Source organism: Lontra canadensis, unplaced genomic scaffold (assembly GCF_010015895.1).
Source record: "Lontra canadensis isolate GAN:19392208 unplaced genomic scaffold, GSC_riverotter_1.0 scaffold106, whole genome shotgun sequence".
NCBI classification, from domain to species: Eukaryota; Metazoa; Chordata; class Mammalia; order Carnivora; family Mustelidae; genus Lontra; species Lontra canadensis.
The window spans coordinates 2,750,859-2,770,281 of record NW_022631100.1 but is presented as its reverse complement, the minus strand read 5'-3'; the positions used below and the strand labels follow the sequence as shown (position 1 = coordinate 2,770,281).

Sequence of the window (19,423 nt, the reverse complement as noted above, 5' to 3'; positions counted from 1 at the left end):
TTGTCAGAAAGAGCGAGTGAGCACAAGCAGGGAGAGCAGCAGGCAGAGGGAGAAGCAGGCTCCCCGCTGAGCTGGGAGCCCGATATGGGACTTGATCCCAGGATCCTGGGATCATGAGCTGAGCCAAAGGCAGCTGCTTAACCGACTGAGCCACCCAGGCGTCTCATGGATGATTGTTAATTGTTGATTTGATTCCTTTATTAGACCAGGCCTATTCAGATTATCTATTTCTTGTGCATGTTTTGATAGGTTGTGTCTTTCAAGAACTTGGTCTGTTTTATCTAAGTTATCAAATTTGTGGCATAGAGTTTATATTCTTTTAATGTCTAGGAGATCAGAAGTGATGGCTGCTCTTTCATTTCTGATATTAGTAGGTTTGGTTCTAAGTATTGTCGGTTTGGTTCTAGACCACAATGAAGCCAGTCAAATAAATTTTTTGGTTTCCCAGTGCATATAAAAGTTATGTTTACACTATATTTTGGTCTGTTAAGTGTACAATAGCATAATGTCTAGAAAAACAAAATACATAACCTTAATTTAAAAGTATTATTTTAAAAAATGCTAACCATCATGTGAATTTTCAGTGAGTTGTAATCTTTTTGCTGGAGGAGGGTTTTGCCTCAGTGTTGATGGCTGCTGACTGATCAGGGGGGTGGCTACTGAAGGTGGTTACTGAAGGTGGTGAGTTCTTAAAATAAGGCAACAGTGAAGCTTACCACATCAATTAACTCTTTCACAAATGATTTCTCTGTGGCATGTAGTGCTGTTTGATAACATTTTGCCCACAATAGAACTTCTTTCAAAATTGAAGTCAGTCCTTCAATCCCTGCTTCTCCTCTGTCAGCTTAGTTTATGTGATATTCTAAATCTTTTGTTGTCATTTCAACAGTCTTCACAGCATCTTCCCCAGGAGTAAATTCCATCTCAAGAAACTACTCTTTGCTCATTCACAAGAAGCAGATCCTCATCCATTCAAATTTTATCACAAGATTGTAGCAATTCAGTCCCACCTTCATGTTCCACTCTTGATTCCACTTCTCTTGCTGTCTCCATCACATCTTCAGTGACGTCTTGTTAAGATATTTTGACTTGCCTGTTAATGATATTTTGACCTTTAAGCTCCTGTTATGCTCCTGTTAATGATATTTTGACCTTTTCCCATGAATCACAAATGTTCTTGATGGTATCTAAGAGGGGAATCCTTTCCAGAAGGCTTTCGATTTACTTTGCCCAGATCCATTAAAGGAATCACTGTTTATGGCAGCAATAACCTTATGAAATATATTTCTTAAATGATAAGACTTGAAAGTTGAAATGACTCCTTGATCCATGGGCTGCGGAATGGATGTTGGGCTAGCAGGCAGGAAAACAGCATTAATGTCATGGTACCTCTCTATCAGAGCTCCTGGGAAACAAGATATCTTGTCAATGAAAAGTAATATTGAAAGGAACCTTTTTCTCTGAGCAGTAGATCTCAATAGTAGGCTTAAAATATTCAGTAAACCATAGTGTAAATCGATGTGGTGTCATCCAGGCTTTGTTGTTGCATTTACAGAACACAAGCAGAGTTGACTTAGCATAATTCTTAAGGGCCTTAGGATTTGGGGAATGGTAAATGAGCATTGGCTTCAATGTAGTTACCAGCTGCATTATCCCTTGACAAGGGAATCAGCCTGTCCCTTTGAAGTTTTGAAGCCAGGGATTGACATCTCTTTAGCTATGAAGATCCTGAAAATCCTAAATGGCATCTTTCTTCTAATATTAGGCTGTTTCATCTACACTGAAAATCTGTTGTTTAGCATAGACACCTTCATGAATGATCTGCCTAATCTTCTGGATAATTTGCTCAGCTTCTGTATCAGCACTTGTATTTCTACATTGCTATGTACTTTTATGTTATGGAAAGAGTTTCTTTGCTTAAACTCATGAACCAGCCCATGCTAGCTTCAAACTTTTCTTCTGCGGCTTCCTCATCTCTCAGCCTTCATGGGCTTGGGGAGAGTTAGGGCCTTGCTCTGGATTGGGCTTTTGCTTAGGGGAATGTTGTGACTAGTTTGTTCTTCTGTCCAGACCTCTAAAACTGTCTCCATATCAGCAGTCAGATTGTTTTGCTTTCTTATCATTTGTTCACTGGAGTGGCACTTGTATTTATTTATTTTTTTTTTAATTTTATTTTTTCAGTGGCACTTTTAATTTCCTTCAAGAACCTTTCCTTTGCATTCACCATTTAGATAACTGTTTTGGTGCAAGAGGGCCTCACTTTCAGCCTGTCATGGCTTTTGACATGCCTTCCTCACTAAACTTAATCACATCTAGTTTTTTTATTTAGAGTGAGAGATTATTTATTTATTTATTTATTTTCTTTTCACTTGAGCACTTTAAGGCCATTATAGGGTTATTAATTAGCCTAATTTCAATATTGTGTATCTCAGGGTATAGAGAAGCCTGAGCAGAGGAAGTGAGGCAGAGAAGCTATTGGTTTGTGGACTAGTGAAAGTACAACGTTTATTAAGTTTGCAGTCTTATGTGGTGAGGTTCATGGTGCCCCAGAACAATTATAATAGTAACCAAGGATCATTGGTCACAGATTACCATAACAAATATAATACTAATGAGAAAGTTCGAGTAATTTTGAGAGTCACCAAAATGTGAGTCACAAAGTGAGCAGATGTTGGAAAATGGCGCTGATAGACTTATTTCACATGGGGTTGTCACAGACCTTCCAATTTATAAAAAATGCAGTATCTGGAAAGTGTGATAAGGTGGAGCATAATAAAACAAGTTATTCCTATGATTTGTGTCTTCTCTCTTTTTCTCTAGGTTGTCCCAGCTGGAGGTTTACCAGGAGTATTTTAAAGAGCTAGCTTTTGATTTCATTGACTTTCTTTATTGTTTTCCTGTTTTCATTTGTTTATGCTTTAACTTTTATTAGTTCTTTTCTTCTGCTTGCTTTAGTTTAAATTGTTCTTTCTCTGGTTTCCTAAACTGGAAGTTCAGATTATTGACTTTACATGTTTCTCTTCTAATATACATATTGAATGCTATAAATTTTCCTCTAAGTACTGCTTTTGCTGCATTGCACAAATTTTGGTGTGTTGTATTTTCATTCAAATATTTTTACATTTCTCTTAATTTCCTCTTTGACCCCAGTGTTATTTAGAAGTTGTTGTTTCATCTCCAAATATTTTGGGATTTTTTTCCAACCAGCTTCCTATTACTGATTTCTAGTTTAATCCCATTGTGGTCTAGGGGGGCATTCTTTGTATGATTTCTATTCTTTTAAATTTGCTGAGGTATGTTTTATGACCCAGAATATGGTATGTCCTAGCGAATGTTTTATGCACACTTAAAGAGAATGCATGTGTGATGAGCATTGGGTGTGATACGCAACAATGAACTAAAGAACACTACATCAGAAACTAAGGATGTGGGACACCTAGGTGCCTCAGTGGGTTAAAGCCTCTGCCTTTGGCTCAGGTCATGATCCTAGGGTCCTGGGATGGAGCCCCACATCAGGCTCTCTGCTCAGTGGGGACCCTGCTTCCTCCTCTCTCTCTGCCTGCCTCCCTGCCTACTTGTGATCTCTATCTGTCAAATAAATAAAAAAAATCTTTAAAAAAAAACTAAGGATGTACTATATGTTGGCTGACTGGCCATTAAAAAAAAAAAAGAATGTACATTCTGCTGTTAGATGAAATATTCTGTCGTTTAGAATCAGTTGATTGATGGTGCTATTCAGTTCTGTTATCCTGCTGTTATTCTGCTGGCTGGATCTGTCAGTTACTGAGAGAGAGTACTGAAGTCTCTAGCCAGTATGGTTGGTTCATCTGTTTCCTCAGGCATTTCAGCTCTCTCTCGGGGCACGTACACATGAAGTATTGCTATGGCTTCTGGGAGAATTGACTCCTTTATGCCAGTGTTACGCCCCTCTTTATCCTGGATAATTTTTGGTCTTGAAGTCTGCTCGTAATGAAATTACTATAGCTATTTTATCATTCTTTTGGGATTAGTGTTAGCTTGGCATATCTTCTCCATCCCTTTACTGTTGATACTATATGTTTCTTTATATTTAAAAGTGGCTTTTTTGTAAACAGAATATATTTGGGTCTTGTCTCTTTTGCTGGTCTTTTAATTGGTACATTTAAGCCATTTATATTTAAAATGATTAGTGACATGATTGGATTAATATCACCATACTTGTAATTGTTTTGTATTCTTTGTGCTTGTTCATTTTCTTTTTAAAAAAATCATCTCCATTTTCTGCCCTTTCTGGTTTTAATTGAGCATTTTATGTTCTCTTGTCTTTCCTCTCTTAACATATTGATTATACTTAAAAAAAAATAGTTTTTCTAGCGGTTGCCCTCAGGTTTGGTAGTATATATTTACAACCATTCTAGGTTCACTTTCAGATTCCACCATATACTTCATGGGGGAGAGGGGGCACAGGTTCCTTGTGGCAGAGCATTACTATTCCTCCCTCCTGCCCTCTGTAACACTGTTGTCATTCATTGGACTTAATCCACAAGCTTGAACCAGTCCATACGTTGTTGTTATTATTACTTTGAATAAAGAGTTATCTGTTATATTAATTAAGAATAAGAAATATAAGATTTAATTATCTTCATTTATTCTTTAAGGCTCTTCATTTCTGTCAACCTTAAAAGTAAAATAGCCAGCTAGTGGACCAGGAAAATTAGTTTATTTGAGAATTGCAATTTGGGGTGTACAAACTGTAACAAACTACAGGGAAGTGCAGAAAACAAAGGAGGGGAGCTTGCTTTTATAGAGGAAAGGAGGAAGTTAGGGGCTGTGTGGAATGAAAGCCTACTGGAGGAGGGAGAGAGTTCAGGGTTGTGGGGACTTCTTATGGCTGAGCTCTTGCTGGGCTGGAGGACATTTTTCCCTCCTCCTGGGGTGGTAAGTGTAAGGGCCTACTTAGCCAGAGCGCCCCACCTCGGTTGAACAGCCATTTTGTTGTTTATGCAGTAAAATTGACCCTGCCCGCCCCCCCACCCCCAGGGGAACTTATTTAAAAGCAAGTCTGGGAAACCAGTCCCGGGTAACAAAGCCCAAATACAAGGGTGGGTCAGGTCAGGTAGAGATAACAGCCCAAATGCAGGGATGAGTGGGGTCAGGTGGAGACATCCAATCAGTAAAGCACACATACTGTCTCCCTAGCTACCAAGGAGTGTGGGCCCCGCCTTTTGGGTGCCAATTCTCACCAAGGTGATAGGCTAGTGCAAATGTCTACTATAGGGTAAATTGTAATTCAATTGGTCACTTATGGGTGACCTAGCATGACTGTGCAGCTTTCTCTGTGTGTTACAATCTCATTCGCCACCTGTGTGTGGCCAGGCCCAACTACCTGGCCTTTGCTCTATAAAAATTAGTCTGTGAGGCAGGGAGGGGTTGCGCTCTCTGTAAGAGGCGTGGCCCCGGCTGGGGTTTGATTCTCGATCCTTGGCACAAAATAAAGCTTTGCTTGACCTTCGCTTTGTATCCATCTTGCTCCCTTAATCACAGACCCATTATTGGGGGACCCAACAGTAAGCTGCTTCCTTTTGGGAAATGCAGATATACTGCTTTTTTCCTGCTGAGGTCTTTAGGTGGTACAAGTGTTGGTGTGCAGAACTCCCCCTTCAGGGCTTACTGACTCCCTTTGAAATAAGGCTTCTTTTGTTCTTTTTCATTTCTATAGTGATCTAAGTTTCTGGCCTCTGTGATTTTCTCTGGAAGAACCTGACTTCAGTTTTCCTTTGATGTCCTTGTTTTTACTTCCCTCTACCACCTTTTGTCTTTAGGTTTCTTTCAGAAATCCTTCCAAATGAAGTCAGATGTAAACCCTGTTGATGGGTGATATAAATAGTAAAGTAATTGAGGAGGGGGGTAATTCTATAATTTTAGATTTAAATCTCCATTTTTTGTTCTGTGGGGTGTTCTTAGTTTTTAGTGAGTCGAAATGCCTGGGATATGACCTTCAGAAGAGTTTCTTAGCCTTCATTCCCTCCCCCGCCCCTCTTACTTACTAGAGACAGGAAGGCTAGAGGCCTGGATTTAGCTAATTGTCCTTCCTCAGGTCAGATAAGGCTTTAGTAAAACAGTTTCTCTTCAGGGCTAACCTTCCGTGTACAGGACAAAACAAGAACAGAGCAACACTGGGCAGATTTCAAAGTGGTTATTTTCCCCCTCCCCTGCCAGAAGCCCCAGGGGGATTTTCTCCAGTCTTCATAGTAAGAACTCGTGGGGACTTCTAGCAGTAATAATCATGAAAGTGTGAGACTCCCCTGTAAGACTGAGCACCCTGGAGTTTTTAACTCAAGCTGCTCCAGGATGAACCTCCAGCAACCATCAGTTACTGTTGAAAAGTTTCTAGCGGTACTGGCCCTGCATTGGTTTCTGCTGCCAGTAAACTATGATTCTCCATATTGCCTATCTCTGGTTTTCGGGGCAGATCTTTACCTGTAAACTTAATTCTCGAATGAATCTAAGAAGCACTGTTGTTTTTCTATTTGTTTAGCTTGTTTCTTGATGTGAGTAGACTGATGATTTCCAAGCTTTTTACATGTTTGGAGCAGAAACCAGAAGTACCCTCAGCAGTTCATTTCTAACCAACAGTGGTCGGTCACATGTGTCTGTTCTCTAATGGGTCATTCCTATTACAATTTAGCTATAGATTGTCAGTACTTAAAACTGAGGTGGAAGAAAGTAGAGTATACTGTGTGTGTTCTTTTTTTGGTAATAGCAGATGGACAGTTTCTCTTTTGGGGATCCTAAGAATGGGGGAAGAAACATAAGAGGAGCACTGAGCTCAGTTTAGGAGAGGTAGGTGTCCATTTGTCTTTTTTGGTAAGTTTTAATTTGAGTTAATTTAAGTTTAAGATGTTTAAGTCTGAAACATTTTAAGCATATTAAAGTATTTGAAAGAATATATAGGTGTGTGTGCGTGTGTGTGTGTGTGTGTGTACATACACAAATGCGGTAGAAACAAATGCGGTAACTAGTTCTAAGTTGATGCCTTATATGTGGACTTTATTTCCAGAAAACAAGTACTCACCCAAAAAGAAAGCCATATGGGTCTGTTGTTGGGTATCATGCTTTATTGAACAGATTTGCTACTCATGTCTGGATGCACACACCTTACCAGCCACTATTTCTCTTCAGAGCACAGGAAGGCACTTTACTCACCAACCCTGTGAAGTAGATATTCTAGTTATCACCATACAGCTGAGAGTACAAATGCTCCTTGAGGTTACCTGGAGAGAGGAGGTGAAGGAACTTACCAGAGGCTTGTCTGAAACCATTGCATCTTCTGCAGATGCTCTGACCTTTGCCCAAATCTTTGTTCCCCTTGAGTTGTCTGTGGGTGATTACAGTCCAGAGCACCCCACTATCTGAAAATGCTTCCAGTCTTTTTGCTTTCATGGCACCCCATTCTTTTCCAGCCTCCTTGACCAGTTCACGAGTTCTTCTTCCTAAACATCTTGTGTTCTGTTGCTGAGAGATCAGCGGTAGCTCCTGGCCTTTTATTACAAAAGAACAATGTCCTTTGCGCAATCTATTCTAGACCAATATATAAAAGTTCATTTGTTCTGTGTCTAAAGGGACTCCACTCCTCTCCAAGAGGGAAGAAATGTTTAGGTTTGTAGCTACAACTTCTGTTTGGCTCAGATAATTCAACATACTTCTTCATCAACCAGCACGGGACTGACCACCAAAGGAAGATGAAATCATTTTATTCTTCCTCAAAAATAAATAAATAAATAAATTTAATACTGGCTGAAGAATTGGTAGGAAAAGAACCTGTATCAGAAACCCTAAAAGGGGATGAATGATCAGGAACACAAGATCTTACCTCTGAAATGCCATGTCTTTGTGATTAGATCTAGGTGGTACATTCTTGGCTAGAATGCTAAGTCATTTTGTGTCCTGTAGTATCAAATCTGGGCATAAAGTGTTCATCTGCCTCTCATTTGTGACACTAATTTTGATTGCCCAGTGAAGAGTTTGTCTCATTTCTCCACTGTAAAGTTAATATTTTTTTTTTCTACTACTGCTACTAATAAGCTATATAGGGGGGGACACTTTCAGACTATGCAAATATCTTATTCCTCATTAATATTTGTTCCTTAGATTTAGTATCTATTAATGAATTTTGCCTGGGGCCAGTGCTTGCTTGTTGCTGAGTGATGATTTTCTAACACTTAACGCTCCCTCCATGTTTACCAGTTGGCACTTGGCATTTTACTTTTAGCAGGAACCCTGCTTTCTTGCCTCCTTATCTATTTATTGTTGTGGACCTGTGGATTCCAAGATTTTTTCAATGTTTTATAACTTATTACTGTCTTAATTACTTTGGTGCTCAAACTTTCCTGTATTTGGCCAGTAGGAGCTCCTTCAGGCTCACTCTCATCCCTTTGTTCACTCATTCATTCATTCATTTATTCTCGTATACTTCCTCACTTTCTTGCATAATAGTATGTTCCAGGCTCATCTTGTCTCTTCTCAGTTGTGGAATCAATGGCCATTTTTTTCTGAGGAATGATACTTCCTTTTATAGTGGGGAATGATATTAGAAGGTAAAATTTTAATATTAGGTGTGCTCATTGCTATTGAGGTATCATCTTGGTCTTTCCAGCAAACAGAGCTAGGAAATATACACATATATAGTGTATATTATAAACATAAATATACACAAAAACAGACCTATGTATATACATATATATGCATATATACACTTGGACATAAAAAAATAAGCATATACACTTACATATTTTGGATATGTGTATGAACATTGGCTCCCAATAACCTTAACATATTTATATATTTTCTCAATCTATGATAGATCTAAAATAGTTCTGGAATTATTTAAAATTTTTATCAATTTAATGTAACATTGTATAAAATTCAAAAAAATAAAAAGAAAGTCTTGGGTGCCTCGGTGGCTCAGTGGTTTAAGCATCTGCCTTCCACTCAGGTCATGATCTCAGGGTCCTGGGATGTAGTCCCTCATTGGGCTCCCTGCTCAGTAAGGAGTCTGCTTCACCCTCTCCCTCTGCCCCTACTCCCTGCTTGTGCTCTTGCTCTCTCTGTCTCTCCCTCTGTGTCAAAAAAGTAAATAAAATCTCTAACAAAATATAAATAAATAAAAATAAAAAGAAAGTCCTGAAGAGATACCTGCACACCCATGTCTTTATAGCAGCATTACTCACAATAGCCAAGAGGTGGAAAGAACTCAGGTGTCCATCAACATTTTTTCCCAAGTGATGAATGGATAAATAAAATGTGGAATATCCATACATGGAATATTATTCAGTTTTAAAAAGAAAGGAAATTCTGACACATTCTGTAAAATGGATGAAACTTGAGGACATGGTACTAAGTGAACCAGTTATAAAAGGAAAAAAATTATATCAACTTATACTACACAATTCATACTATATTACAAATTATATTAAATAAAATTTTATTAAATTTTTATTTTTATTATTATAATTATAAAATAATATATTTTGGAATAAAAAAACCCCACTAAATGTTCAGAGTTTGTAGGTTTGCCATTCACCCTCTCTCCTGATTTTTTTTTCCTATGCTGAATATTGTGATAAAATTTGTAGAGACTTGGTATCTTCCTCTTAAGATTGTGATGTTTTATTCTGGTAGGCAGTTGAATTACTGGTGGATAACTCTGATTTGTAGAGGCTTGATTATAGATTTTTTTTGGTGTTTCTATTTTGGTATTGCCCTTAGTCCTATGATTTAGTCTTACTCCCAGTGCATGTCCCTACTGGATGTCAGTGGGAAGCCTGTGGTATTTACCAAGCCTTTCTCACTTGGTGGGATTGAATTCCCAACTTATTATCTCCAGTACTGTACCTATAATTATATAACCTCATGAGCATAGTCTCTGTCCCCACCATGCCGTGGTTATTTTAAGCAGCATTGTTCACAGTGGGCTTTATGCTGAGGAGTTGGGTTTATCTTGGACACTATGGAGGCTGGGGGAATGATCTGGTACAGTTGATTTTCAGGGATCCCTGGCACCCCTGAGGAAGAGGGTTTGGAAGAGTACAAGCTGGGAGTCAAGAGAAATGATAAGAGCTTGAGGGGCAAGACCTAAGAGGTCCAAGTGGTAGGTTTGAATGCATTGGTGGGAAGCAGACTAGGAATACTCTTCCCCCACCCCTCATGGAACAGATGATTGGGCCCACAGAGACGTCACAAGTCATTCCCACATACATTCTCTCCCAGGGAGGGAAGGGCTGGCACAACTTTGTTGCCCAAGGAACCAAGGTGAGTAAGGGGTGTGATTTCACCCTATAGGCTGGCCTAAGTGATGACACATATGCACAAGGGAATGAGTCTTTGTCATTGAGTGTGACATATGGGTAAAGTGTCAACCGCATGTGACTGGCTGTGAGCTAGCAGCCAATAGCTGGGATTGGAGACTGTGGGGTGAATTCACTTTTAGACTTGTTGAATGTGAGTTACCTAATGAGACATCCAGTTGGACATGTTCAGGAAGGGGCTGAATTTCTTAGTTTGAAGATGGAGTAGGGGGACTAGAGTGGCCATTTGAGAGTCACATGTCTTTATTATTATTTTTTTTAGATTTATATTTATTTGACAGAGAGTGAGAGGAGGGAGGAACACAGGCAGGGGGAGTGGGAGAGGAAGTAGGTTTCCCGATGAGCAGGGAGACCGATACAGGGCTCGATCCTAGGACCCTGGGATCATGACCTGAACTGAAGGCAGACGCTTAACAACTGAGCCACCCAGGCGCCCCGAGAATCACGTCCTAATACTTTCTAAAATAGGGCACTGTAGTGTCATTTGTGTAAAGATGATAGCTGAAGTCATAGTCTCGTTGGTATTCTTTTCTCTTTCTCTGTATCTACCACAGACTTAATTTTAGTTCTCCTTCATCTGCAGCCTTTCAGTTTTCCCAAGGAATTCCTACCAACTGTGGGAAGATCTACCCAACATATTTTGTTATTATTTACTATGGTCTGGTGGTTGTTCAAAATGATTCTGTTTTTTTCCAGTTCTTAGATATCAGACCTGTTTGGTTCCTACAGGTAAGTGAACAGGGAGAGGCTCTTGTTCATTTTATCAGAGTTTAGTAGCAGAGATGCATCACACTGCCTCAAACTGCAAGAGGGGTACTTTGCAATCTAGTGGTTGTCTTGCTACTTTTGGAGTAATGCTCAGTTCTGGAACATTTTCCATGTGGCTGTACTTGTTTCAAAGAATGGATGTAGTCCCTGGAGATGTGAGACAGAGCACTGTCCTTGCTGCATTTTCCCATGGTATTAATATTTTCCAAAATGATACAAGAACTAATATGAGAAAAAGTAACCTTTATCTTTTATGCCTGACAAATAATCAGATTATTCTGGGGATTAGATAAAAATAAGTCATTTGTTCTTATAGTTACAATAATGACCATGATAATCTTGCATAATTTAAAAATTAAATCAGATAAATAAGATTCAGCTTAAGGAAAATATAGAAAGCATGATGTGAATTTGAAGACAAAGTTGGCATTCTTTGGATGAAGAATGTTGTAGAGTAACTTTCCTAGGGCCTGTGCCCCTCTGGCACCAGCCCTGCCACAGGCACACAGTCCATGTTTCCGACATGCCACAGGGCCTGATGCTTCCAGGCACCAGAGGGCAGTGGTGGATTGTGCTTCATTCCATCATTTTACTTTATTTAATATCTTTACAAAATCCACACAGTGACTTTTCCCCTTAACATGTGGTTTTATTCACAGGCCATGTTCTCATAGAGATTTTAAGTACCCACAAGAAACTCAATGAGAGTCTTGATGAAAATGTATATAAACTATTCTTGTACTTATAAAAATAAAATGTATTTTATTTCTAAACTTCATGTTGCTTAATGTCTCAAATCTGGTATGAGTTTTTAATCCCCTTTGTTAACAGTTTAAAAAATTCCATAAAGAGATTATACATGAGCTGGAGAAGAAGATGGAACTTGATGGAAAATACATGAATGTGAGTACACGGTTTTCTCTACCTCCATGGTTGGAGGTGGGTATGGGCATAGGGGCCTGGTGTTCCGGGAGGTTGCACTTGCCTGATCTCTGAGCCAGAGGAGAACTTTCTCTCACTGTTTATCCAGCAGCAGAGAACATGGACAGAGCTTAATGTTGAGTATATACACAGGTGCATGAAACTGAAAAGACCTCTTGGAGCTAGGTGCCCTGTTTGCTTTAACACCTGAGATCTTTATTAAAAAACAGAGGAAAATATTGCAAGGAATCCTCCTTTCCTCTGTTTTTTAATAAAGATAATATTATCTGCCAAATAGAAATCTTAATGCTTCTCCAAAGCATTGTTTTCAAAGAACACGTATATGGGGACAACATCTACATCTGTATGAGTGCAGCTGTTGCTTTCACAAACCAGCACTTCAGGATGTGAGACGTGGGTGGGAGAACATCACCTAGGTCTCCCTGGGACCCCCAGGTCCTTTCGTCAGAGACTGCTCCTGTATGGTGTCCCTTGCCTGTTACCTGGTATTGATGACTCCAGCAGTTTTCTCCTTCTGCCTGACCCTCCAGCCCTGTCACATGGCTCTTGCCATCTCCCTTATATGCTATGAAATAGCTGTTTTCCTTGGCATTCAAAGTCCCCTTCTTACCAAGACCCCACATGGTAGTAAGCAGTGTAGTTACCCTGAAATCACCCCACTGCTTCTGTGTGCGTGTGCACTGTGTACTCTGGAGGAAGGCGGCAGGACCGTGGACAATAGCTGAGGGGGATGTAATGGCAAGCATTTTCCAAACATTATGAGATCTTTACCCCTACGGAAACTCCATAATGTAGCTCCTCTTATCCTCACTGTACAGATTAAAGGGAAAACATGAATTTTAGAGAAATTAAGTAGTTGCTGAGATCACACAGGAAGTGAAGGATTTCATCAGAATTCTAACTCAGGACTGTGAGGCTCCCAAAACACTGCTACACAGCACCCAAAATAATCTGAAGTGCTTGTACTTGTTCATTCTTTTTTTAAAAATTCTAAGTCATAAAACAGGAGCATGTGAGTTAATATTATTTATTTATTCACCAAAGCACTTAACACTCAGTGTCCTAAAAATTTTGAGAAAACAAGGAATAAAAGACAAGACATTTTTGTCTTCTAAGAGCTGCCCTTGGGGTCAGTAGCCCCTTGTATGAACAGGGGAGTTTAGGTCAGACAAAGCTGCACGTTGAAGGGAGGGAGCAGTGTGAGGTGAGGGAGCGCAGGGCGGCGCCCAGCGGAAATGCCGGCCAGTGTAACTGCCCAGCAGCCGGGACGCTGCTGCACTCGAATCAGCTCGTTTAACTTACAGGCAACTCTCAGAAGACGCCGAACAGAAATCTCAAGCTGAGTTGAAGATCAGAAGGAAAAGTCAAGGAGGATGAAATGCACTCGATACAAACACAGAGAAACTGAGGTGAACTTTTCAGCACTATTCTATTTTGTTGTTGACAATTTGTACAATTTACAGGGCTGCTTTCTTAGCTCAGTCAACCTACATTGTACTATACATCCACTCACTGCTGTGCTGCTGTTGAGGTTAAAAAGGAGCATTTTTGACTTGGTGTGAGCTGAAGGCTACAGAGTTTTCCAGAGTTAAGAATAATTAGTAGCCTCCTAAAAACACTGGCATTTTCTCCTGATTCAGGGGTGGCGAGGGGTATTGGTAAGAGATGTTCCATGATTAGCATTACTCTCCCATGTTACAGATGAAGAAAATGGGGCTTAGGCCAAGTCACATAGTTGTTAATTAGAACTACGGTTTAAATTAGAACTTTCTGGTTTCAAAGCCCTTGATTTTCCAGTAGAACACAATCTTATCCCTGAAGTATGAAGTAATATTTTGTGCAGATTGCCCTGTGCAGAATGTAAGGCCCTTTGGCAACATCCTTCCACACATGCATGAGTCAGGGATCTTAATGAGAATGATGATACCTGCTCAGGTCAGTTTACAACTTTGTTAAGTGTAAAGACGGTACAAGATAAATGTTTGGATGTTCAGCTTTCATTCCTCATGACATACTTGTATAATTATTATTTATTTTCCTAGTATATAGAAACCATTACATCTCGCCAGAGCGAAATCCAGAAATTTATTGCAGATGGTTGCAGAGAAGCTCTACTTGAAGAGAAAAGGCACTTCTGCTTTCTGGTCGACAAACACTGTAGCTTTGCAAATCACTTACATTATTATCATTTACAGGTGGGTTTGTGATAGTGTTTTGTTATTATTAATAATTCAATTTCATATTCAAATGCCCTTGGAATGCCTCACTTTCCACATGTGCCTCAATATAAAGCAGTGGGCCTAGTTTGCGGATGAGAAGAGATGCCAGAGAAACATCTTTCAGTGGCTTCTTGGACAAAGTAGGCCCAAGCAGTCGGCATGTCAGGGCTACAGTCTGAGGCCATAGGTTGTTTGGGGCGAGGGTTTTGCCCTCTGTTAGGAGTGGGAGGAAGAAAGCACTGATTGGCATTTCTGGGACCACTCGGGAAAACTGGGCTTAATAAGATTGCTCAACCCTTCCCTTTTCATGTTTGAGCTTGTTCTGCGTCAGTTCAACTCTGCCCTCACACTGAGGGAGAGGGCAAGCTCATGTAGAACAGGAGCCCACAGCTCTTGCAGCAAATAAACAGCTCAACACAACACAAATAACACAGCTCATAGATGGCTAAGTGCTCATTGAATTTGACACAGAGCTCTCACGCTTCTGGTTGGTAAGTCAGTAAAACATTACCACTAATATTTGACGTGACTTTTCTCAGCTCTTTGAACAGTACATATTTGTGTTTTGTTGTGTTTCTCTCTGATTCACAGTCTGCAGAATTACTTAATTCCAAGCTACCCTGGTGGCAGGAAACCTGTGGTGATGCTGCCAACATGCCCGAGAAGATCATGAATATGATTGAGGAAATAAGGACCCCAAGTTCTGACCCCGTGTCCAGGATGCCCCAGCCTTCACTGATGATTGAGAGAAGCAGCGTGGTAGGGATGGGTTCTCTGTGAGATTTCAGTTGTGTATTTACTGATAGGACTTGGGCCAAATTTGCACGAAGGCTGAAGGCCTTTGGTGGTGGCAGTCACAGGTACTCCCCTCTTTTAGATTCTCTCTTGTCTCACTCTGACCCCCTTACCTTCAGATTTGACATTAGCTGTGCAGTGCTCAGCACTGTGTAGTGCTGTATTCAGTCTATTATCTTTGCTTTAGAAGTGTTATTGTTGCTGTTTTTAATTGTAATGATTCAACTTTGTAAGTTTATTCCCAGTGAAGGAGGCGTAGGTGCCTTAGGGAATAATTAGCAAAACTCTGGCGGCATTCATCACAACATAAGGCATTTCAGAAAAACATTGCCTCTGAAGTATTCAAGGTAATGAAACCAGGCGTTGCAGTTTGCCATTCCTTGAGCCTCAGCTTTATTACTTTTCACAAACATGGAAATTTGGATTCTGTGCATAGTTTATACACACGGGTCCGCCCTAACCTCTGAAATGAAAGCAAAGATGCTAAAGGCCAGTTGACAACCCACAGGATAGATCCGAAACTGCATAGGGAATAAGAGAAGGTGCTGCCAGTGGGCCAGAAACACTGAAGGAGTCTCAAAGAGAGAAAGGCAAGACCTGTATGTGGAGAATCAAGAGAAGAAAATCTTGGCCTTGAGCACATGCAGGACAAGACTGCAGCAGAGGGCAGAGCAGTGAGCTCAAAGCCAGCGGGTATAAGAGGAGGTGGAGAATGGCATATGGTGTTCCTGTATGTGGTCAGTTCTAGATGATTTGCATCCTCTAAGCTGGTTGGTTTCTAACCCATGTCCCACTTGTACTAACCAGTAGGCAACAGGGACTTTTGTCCACTGGCCGAAAATGTGTGTTTCCACAGAAGAGGCCAGACACCCTCCTGGCTGTGTCTTCCCTGTCCCCACCTCACTGTGGGTAGTCTGTGGCAACGAGGATAGGCAAAATACAGACTAGGATAAATAGGCAGAAGAATAGGGAATGCTGGACAATACAGAGATGGACAGAAAACCAGGAATTCCTGAACAAGTGAGGAAAATCAGTATCATGAAAAGACACACTGAAAGAAAAAAACAAGAATAACCAATATTGGAGGCAACAGAGGCAGTAGGGCAGAGGAGAAAACTTTAGAAAGAAATGAAAAGATACTACATCCCCAGGGGAAGTTCAATTAAGATTTTAGAAATTAAAAATGGATTATTATTCACAATTGAAATGTCTGGGATTTGCTTCAGCGTATTCCAGGCACAGGGGAAGATAGGTATAGCATATATGAAACAATACTGGCCATGAATTCTTAATTGTTGAAGCTGGGTGTTGCATACAGGGAGATTTATTGTGCTGTTCTTTCTCCTATATATGCTTGAAATTTTTCTAAAATAGCTTTTTAAATTTTTCCCTCCCCTTCCCCTTTTCCACAAAGAACATAAACAAGAAAACCCCCACACCAGTGGATGGGCTCATTAACAGAATGGAACTGCTTGGGAAATTAATCCAAAGAGCTCTCCCAAAACACAGAACGAAAACGGAGAGAGGATGTAAACATAATGTTAGGTTGGAGATACCCAATTGCCTTCTCAAAATCATCACCAGATATCTAATGGGGATCTCAAATTCAACTTGTCTAAAACCAGATGACTGATTTTCTCACTCTAAATGGTCTTCTCTAGTCTTCCCCATCCAGAAGATGGCAGCTCCATCCTTTCAGTAGCTTGGGCACAAGTGTGAACTCTCCCTCTCTCCCCCCACTCCTTCCCTCCTCCCCGCCCATCCCAGCCAACCCCTAGGCATGCCCTTTTGTTTCCACCTTGAAAGCATATCCAAGTGCAGCCACTTCTCAACCCTCCAGTGCCCTGACTATAGTCTGCAGAGATTACTGTAGTTGGCTCTGCCTAGTCTTTAACACAGCAGCCACAGTGAGCCTGGACAAACTGGAAAAAAAAAAAAAAAAAGAAAACCTTGATAGATTGTGGTCAAGTTGGAGAAGGGGATAGAGAGAAAATTCTAAATACCTACTGGGTGGGGGGATAGATAACTTACAAAGAAAAGAGAACTCCACTGGTACCAGATTTCTTACTATCAAAACAAGATGTTAGAAATCAATGGTGCAATGCATGCAAAATCTTTGAAATTTATTTTAAACGTAGAATTCTAGGGTACCTGGGTGGCTCAGTTGGTTAAGTATTGGCCATCAGCTCAGGTCGTGATCCCAGGGCCCAGGGTCCTGTTTTGCAGGGAGTCTGCTTCTCCCTCTGCCCCTCCTCCCCCTTGTTCTCTCAATCTCTCAAATAAATAAAATCTTCTTTAAAAATAAATAATTATAGAATCCTGTAGCTAAGTAGCACCTAGGAGGGACCCTAAAATCCATAGAGACAGAAAGTAAATTAGTGGTTGCCAGGAGGTGGTAGGAAATGGGGAAGTAAATGCCTTTAAAAAAAAAAATGACAAAAATTAAAAAAAAGAATGTGACATTCATGAAATAATTCAGAATGGGGCATTGCTATCCAACCAAGAGAACTTTGGGAAGAAAGTGGAATTTAAAGCATGTTAAAATAGCCCTGGGAATCTGTAATTCCATCGCTGTGCTACACTAATATTAAACTAATGAGGAATTTTTCACAGATTGGGAAAGATTATGACACTCCTAAATATTCACCAAAGGTGCCCCCAGCTCCTTCAGCCAGAGCGTATACTAGTCCTTTGATTGATAGATATGTTTAATAATCCAGCAACACATGGACAGAATTCAGAAAGGATAAAGAATTCAACAGGTAGGATATTTATTTTGATTTCTTTAAAAATACGTTTTTAGGGGTGCCTGGGTGGCACAGGCGGTTGGGTATCTGACTCTTGGTTTTAGGTTGTGATCTTTGGCTTGGATAGTGACCTCAGCGTCCTGGGAACAAGCCTTCACTCATTCTCTGGGCTCAGCAGGAAGTTGGCTTGAGATTCTCTTTCCCTCTGCCTCTCTCCCTGTTTGCATCCCCCCCCCCCCAATAAAGAAAGTCTATAAAATTAGCTTGGTTAAAAAATTGAAAAGCTTTTTAAATTTTTAAAATATTTTGCATAACTGTTACCCTGAGGTAAAGGTAAACAAACACATGTGGTAGCACACATTTAACATTGCCTTGTTGAAAAAACATTTTTTTCCAAGGTTTTATTTATTTGGGAGAGGCCGAACAGGGAGGAGGGACAGAGGGAGAGGGAGCCTGATGTGGGGCTCAATCCCAGGACCCCAGGATCATGACCTGAGCTGAAGGCAGAAGCTTAAGTGACTGAGCCACCCAGACATCCCTGCCTTATTGGAGCTTATACTTCAAAATAAATAAAGGTCTGGGTGTATTATAAAACCATAAGACATTTTATAAGTGACACATTTCTTTGACAAATTCTAATTCCATGTACCGATTGATGTTTATAGGAAGGAAACTTACTATGGAAAGGAGTTCACCTCAGCACCAGAAAATCAGACCTGCCATGCCCCTAGACCCTAACCCCAGCCCTAGGTTGGACTTTGAGGCTTCTGTCCCCAGAGGCCTGGTAGCTGAGCTCTACACATTGGGGATATCTGAAAAATACTAGAGGACTCGCCTGGCACCCCGAAAGAAATCTTGGCATTTGGAACTGTGGAAAGGATTCAGAGCAGGAGAAATCTGCATGCCCACATGAGGCCACCCCCAAGTTTATTGGCCCCCTGCACTTGATCTAGAAGCCAGCCACTCACCCTGACCCAAGCCCTCAACTCAGCCCCCAGGAAGTTGTTTGCCTCAGCTCTGGCTGATTTGGTCCGTCCCTAGGCTCTCTTCCTAACCCTCGGTTGGATTTGAGGCTTCTGTCCCCAGAGGCCTGGCAGCCAAGTGCTACACATTGGGGATACCTAAAAAAATGCCATAGGACTCTGTCACCCAGAAGGAAACCCTGCCATTTGGATCTCTAGAAAGGATTCAGAACAGGACAAATGTGCATTCCCACTTGAACCCATCCCACATTCAGGGGTCCCTGGACACAACAGGGAGACTGACAATCCCCTGACCCATGCCCTAATTCAGCCCCCTGGAAAGTTTGCTTCAAGGTGTGTGTATATATCTCTGCTGTGCCTAAAAATAGGTTTAGCCTTGAGTCTTCTGTCCCCAGAGGCCTGGCTTTCAAGCCTTAGGGATTGTGGACACCTGATCAATACAAGAGAAGGAGGACTGCCACCCAGAAGGAACCGCCATTTGGAACGTCGGAAAGGATTCAGAGCAAGAGAAATCTGCATGCCTACCTCAGGCCATGCCCATATTTAGTGGACCTCTGCACACAAACCCAGAGCCAGCAGTCACCCTGACCCATGGCCTTAACTCATCCGTCAGAACACTCCCA

At 40.9% G+C, this 19,423-nt stretch overlaps 1 pseudogene; it reads left to right on the top strand.

The window, feature by feature from the left end:
• The window catches only part of LOC116855800, a 62,267-nt pseudogene extending 43,430 nt beyond the window's left edge, over positions 1-18,837 (top strand).
• The last annotated feature ends 586 nt before the right edge of the window (positions 18,838-19,423 follow it).